Genomic DNA, 6,343 nt, shown 5'->3' on the forward strand with positions numbered 1-6,343 from the left:
CACATCATAAAGGCAATGTTAAAAATTAAGTGGAAGGATACACATTAAATGTTTACCACAATACCTAGAACACAGAAGTATTTGAGAGAGAAGGGAAAAGCAGAGAGAGAAAATTCGAGTAAACTGTTTTTTCCGTGTTCTTGTACCTTGAGACTGAGATAGCAACATTTTAATAAAAATACTCAGTAGATTTGTTTTTTTCTGTAGAGGGTAAGATAGCAAATGTTTCTGACCCCCCACCTCCCAACAACTACTTGAGTCTGCCATTGAGGAAAGAAAGCAGCCACAGGCAAACAAATGGGCATGACTGTGCTCCAATAAAACTTTACCAAAAAGGGAAGCAGGCCAGATTTGTCCACAGGCCATAGTGTGCCAACCAACCCTTGGTCTAAAAGTGTTTTATGTTCTTTGGTTACATATTAATAATCTATTAAATTTAACTTTGCAAAGTGATACTTTTCAATTCTGAATGAGCTTTAACGTTGCATTGCTTAGTTTTCTATTCCCATCTTTCAAAGCTTCTTTGTTTAGCTAATGTAAAGATCAGCTAATTTGACCATGATTACAATGTTGTCAGAAATGAATAAAGAAGCAGGGAACAAGATAAGTTTAAAATAATTTGCCAGGAAAAAGAAATCTCAGCGTACATAATTTCTTATATATCAGATTATTGAAAATTAATAAATCAACACAATGGACTTGGATTTTGAAATCAGGTGCTTCAGAGTACAGAGTTCATCTTATTTCTAGAAAAAAAATCATTACTTGTCTATGGGTTATGGAAATCTCTGGAGTTTTTCTGCCACCTAAACATTCCGAGGCCCAAGTCCTAGTATCTATCCTCTGCAGAATATTCTCAGCATCGTTGGCAAGATTGTAGTTTTGAGTCTGACATTCAAGTCTTTAATCCATTCTGAGCTGATGTTTGTATAAGGGTCCAGCTTCATTCTTCTGCATGTGGATATCCAGTTTTCCCAGAGTCATTTGCTGGAGAAGCTTTCTTTTCCCCAATATATGTTCTTGGCACTTTTGTCCAAAATCTGTTGACTGCAAAAATATGGTTTTTTTTCTGGGTTCTCTATTCTGTTTCTTTAGTCTTTGTGTGTGTTTTTATGCCAGTACCAGACTGTTTTGGTTACTATAACTTTATAGTATATTTTAAAATCAGGTAGTGTGATGCCTCAAGATTTGTTCTTTTTGCTCAAGCTTGCTATGGCTATTAAAGATTTTTGTGGTTCCATGTGAATTTCAGAAATTCACAGAAATATTTTGATGTATTATCTTAACTGATTTATAACTTCTTTATACAAGGACATAATTTTTTTAATACTCCTTTCTGACCTTGATACAAAGAATTTCCACTAAAGGTAAGTCGTCATTTATTAAATAAAAATGTTTCAAAGTCCAATAAACCCTAACACCACTTAACTTAGCATGTGTAAGCCAGGTTTATATCAGTCAGAAAAATGGGGGATGCTTTAAAAAAGAGGGAAAGCTTCAAAGAAAGAAGAGGAAAATGCCAGGACCCTTGTCAATATTTTGATAAAACACAAAAAAATAGAATAATTTTATTTGGTTTCATCTGTTTCATTTTGGTCTGCCTCTTATATCAGAAACATTTGATTCCTCTGAGCTCACTGACTACTAAATGGTTTTTATTTTGTTATTGTTTCTTTCTTGTTAAGTCTGGAATACTTTGAAAGAAGAATGTTGGCTACTTCTTAACTTAGACTGCTCTAACAGGGCCACAGGATTCATACAAGAAAAGGTTTTGCCATTTCTTTCTATAAATCTCTGACATCTTCCCAAAACTCAGGTGAAGACTTTATTGTGTGCTATTTGCTAAGAATAGCACCGTTATTTTTATCACTGTGATTTCTGTTCCCTGATGCAAATGATTGGAAAGAGGCGAGAATGAGGCTATCCCCTACTCACTGTCTCACAACTACCTGGTGAAGAACATCTGCTTTCTTCTCCCTCTCACATGTGTTTAGGAGATGCTAGGATATTTCTCCTTGTTTGTGACAACTTGAGTTTCTCAGCATCTGGGAGAAATATTATTTTAAAATAAATCATTCTACTATAAAGACACATGCACATGCATGTTCATTGCAGCCCTGTGTACAATAGCAAAGACCTGGAACCAACCCAAATGCCCATCAGTGATAGACTGGGCAAAGAAATGTGGTACATATATACCATGGACTACTATGCAGCCATAAAAAATGATGAGTTCGTGTCCTTTGTAGGGACTTGGGTGAATCTGGAAACTATCATTCTCAGCAAACTGACACAAGAACAGAAAGCCAAACACCGCATGTTCTCACTCATAGGTTGGTACTGAACAATGAGAACACATGGACTCAGGGAGAGGAGCATCACACACTGGGGACAGTTGGGGGGGGTAAGGGAGAGACAGTGGGGGATGGGGAGGGAGGGAATGGTGGGGAGGGATAACATGTGGAGGAATTTCAGATATAGTATGCACCTAAAATAAAATAAATAAATTTTTAAACAATTATGTTTCCAAACAAGAAACAAGAAGGTTTATAATTACTGTATTCATGATTTCCTAAACTGAAAGCAAATGTCTAAACATTTGAGATGTCCTTTACTATCAAAAGTAAACCAAGCCTGGGCAACATGGTAAAACCCCATCTCTACAAAAAGAATAAATAATAATAATAATAATAATAATAATACAATACCAATTTTAGAGACTAATGGCTAAAAAAATAAACATTCAAGATGGGAATACTTTCTGGCAAGTACATTCATTCATTCATTGTATCTTAATATACATATTCTATCTCCCCAAACTCAAAAGCTTACTGAGAACATTCCATTTAGCAAACTCTATACCATGACATCTAAAAGGAGTCCTACTAATTGGTTTCCAGCTCCAAAGAGTCAGCACAATTCAATTATACTGAAAATCTGATGTGTGACATATAATAATTTTTTTTACCATTTCATGTGCATTGTAAATATTTTATGGCACTGCCAAAATGCTTTAGCACATTTGCTTGCAGATTATTTTAGAAATCAAATTTGTTTGGCAATATTAATATCTAACAAGGAAATACCATTGTTTAAAGGAATTGAATAGCATGTCTCTTCACCTTCAACTCAAAAACAGAAATATGACTTGGGTAGTGAATATTTACAGGAAAGTAACTAACCTGGCTGAGAGAAACATGCTAGATTATTCCAAAATGTCAGCAATGTGGATGGAAAGTGAAACACGCCTAAGACTTGAAAGACTTTTGACTTCATCCAGTGGAAATTAGACTCCAGGAGAGTAAGAATTAAGACTGATGCTTATGCTTCCTTGAAGCCGTTATGTGTAGTTGCTTTGGCTAAGATATTAACATAAGTTAGGAGGATTATTGGAAACCAGTATAATTATATAATTTGCCTAGGCCAATAAGGCCATACAATTTTTATTATGATAAACATAGTGGTTGACGTTTAAATTGTTTTCTTTTCAAAGCCAACCCTATAATTTAGTATCTTATTTAGTTTACCCAAACTTTGGGAAGCGAGTAAGTTGGACATCAGTATTTCTACTTAATATATAAGGAAACTACTGCACAAGATGGTTCATACCACCTCTGTTCAGAGAAGTGCACAGTAACAAGATTTACATTTCAACCATTAAATCTTCCAAATTTAATTTTTTAATAGAAAAAGTTGTGCCTTCTTTTTAATAATGCTTAAGAGTGAGTCCTAATATTTTACTGATGATTCTTGTTCTTCAAACAGTTTTTAATATTCACCGAACATTATCACTATGTAGGCAAAAACAATATGCACAAGCACAAAGACCCTGTTGAAGTCCAATACGCTACAAGAGGAAAGTGATTTCTTCATATTTTGAATTTTTCTTTGTCACTTTTAAGCTCTGCAGCCACTGTGGATTCTATGGAAACACACAAACAAGGGAAACCAAACAGGAAGCCCTCTATTTTTTTTATTATCGCAGGAAATTCAGCTCAGGAAGTACAATAAAACCTTAGCCATTCAGAATCCTTAGGGAATGGATCCTTCCAGAAAACCAAGCTTTGGAACTCTCTGAGGGCAAATTCCCTTACGTCTTGAAACCAGGTTATTTAATTACTTTGAATTGAAACATTCTGAAATGTACTAGGCATTCCCTGAATGTTAAACTGAATTAGTTATTTCTCAGCCAGACACTGTAACGCAAATCATTTACTTTATATTACCTAAATGCCCTTAGATTCAACCGAGGAAAGTAAGAACACTTCAACAATTAATTAAATCACCCAAGTTTGCATGTGTATGTATGTGTATGTCTCCTAATTGTGTTTGCTTTTGGAAGATTTTCTGTCATTTTCCTTGCAGTCAACTCTTATTCATTCTTTGGCAAACTCTCTTGCCCCTTTTAATTAGCAAAATTGAGTATAGACAGCCAAGCCTGTTAAAATTGTAAGGTAAGAATAGGCTGCAGGTGGAAATCTGAGCTCTTCTGTGGACAGCTAGAAGATGGCTTTATCTCACAGACTCCATGATACCTCGGCAAAACGAAAAGCAAATAAGTGTTCTTTATTGCACAGTCTGGATCCAACTGGCGTTCTTAGCTATGTAGGCATAGTCTAAGACAGAATGGTTTTGACAAATTTAAACATAATGGTTTATAGTAATGGTACAATAGACATGCATGTGGATTCAATGATAATTTGGGTCCTTGGGGTTTTTTAAGAACATGAGCTCATATTGAAATTTTTTCTTAGAATCAAAAGTATCATAACTTTTAAAACTACCAAGTTAAATTTCAGCAATTAGTGCATTAATTCAGGAATATCTACTAAATGGTAATTATGTGCAGGCACTGCCTTATGTTCAATGTACAAATAAATTGAGCCAAATTGACCTGTGTATTCTTAGCCATTTTTATTAATTAGGACATTTTTGTATTAATAATTTGTTAATTTCATTAATTTAAGCTGGTATTTAGTTATTCATGCATGTCAGTATTTATTAAGTGCCTTCTATTTGCAGAGACTATGCCAGATCTTGAGGAATTAATAGCAAACTAAAATAGATACTTCCCTACCTTCTTATGCAGCCAGTGTATTCTTGGGGGAATGAGACAATCAAATCATCAGCAAACATGTAAAAACACACTGTGGTCAAGAGAATGTACAGGAGGTACTGAGGCTAGTGAGAACACATTCCTGACCACTTGACTGGGATGTCAGCTAGTCTCCTGCTAGATAGTCAAGGTTTAAGGTAAAAGTGAATGAGTTAACCAGGTATAAGCAAAGACTCTGGGGCAGGGCTGGGACACATGTGGGCTACCCACAGAGGGCTGCATGATTGAAGCTCAGAAATTGAGCAAGAGAATGGAGCAATGTGGACACTTGAGAGGATGGTCAGATGATAAAAGGCCTTATAAATCTTGTAGAACAGATCATCTTAGTGATACTAATTTTAACCTGCATATGGGAACTTATTGAAGAAGTAACTTGTTTTCAAAGAGCAATAGCAAGTGCAATAGAACAGAATAATTTCATATTAAAATATGAATGAATTTTACATGAAATATAAAAGAAGAGAAACACGTATTGAAATGTCCTCCATGATCCCTTTAACCATTCCTGCATCCTACATGGATGTACCTTGATATGAACTCCTATGCCTATTTCACTCAATATCATGCAATTTCAATTTCTGGTTTATGTTTTTCTGTGTTGTTTCCCATCCAGGAAAGTAATACAGGATAATCTCCAAATTACACTCAGTATCAAATCAAGAAAGGGCTCATCTAGATAGAGCAGAAAGAGATCAAGAGCACCCCATCCTGATTGAAGGGGAAAGGTGCCAAATTAAATGATAATATTGAGGCTGGGTGCAGTGGCTCACCCATTTTTCATCTAAGATACTTATTCAGCATTTTGGGTAGCCAAGGCAGGTGGATCATGGGGTCATGAGTTTGAGATCAGACTGGCCAACATGGTGAAACCCCGTCTCTACTAAAAATACTAAAATTAGCTGGGCACTGTGGTGGGCACCTGTAATCCCAGCTACTTGGGAGACTGAGGCAGGAGAATCACTTGAACTCGGAGGTTGCCGTGAGCTGAGACCGCACCACTGCACTCCAGCCTGGGCAACAGGGCAAGACTCCAACTCAAAAAAAAGAAAAAGGAAGAGTGATATGGAAAATGGAGGTCACGGATTATCAGCTCAATTAAACTCTTTGAAAATATTATAGGCAAACGTTTAATACATGTGTCAGAACCCTTGGGAAAAAATGCAGTGAATACATAGAAAACTAAGATTAAAAAATTTAAAAGGTAATTATTCCCTTCAGGCAAAGTAA

Source organism: Cebus imitator, unplaced genomic scaffold (assembly GCF_001604975.1).
Source record: "Cebus imitator isolate Cc_AM_T3 unplaced genomic scaffold, Cebus_imitator-1.0 Scaffold91, whole genome shotgun sequence".
Lineage (NCBI taxonomy): Eukaryota > Metazoa > Chordata > Mammalia > Primates > Cebidae > Cebus > Cebus imitator.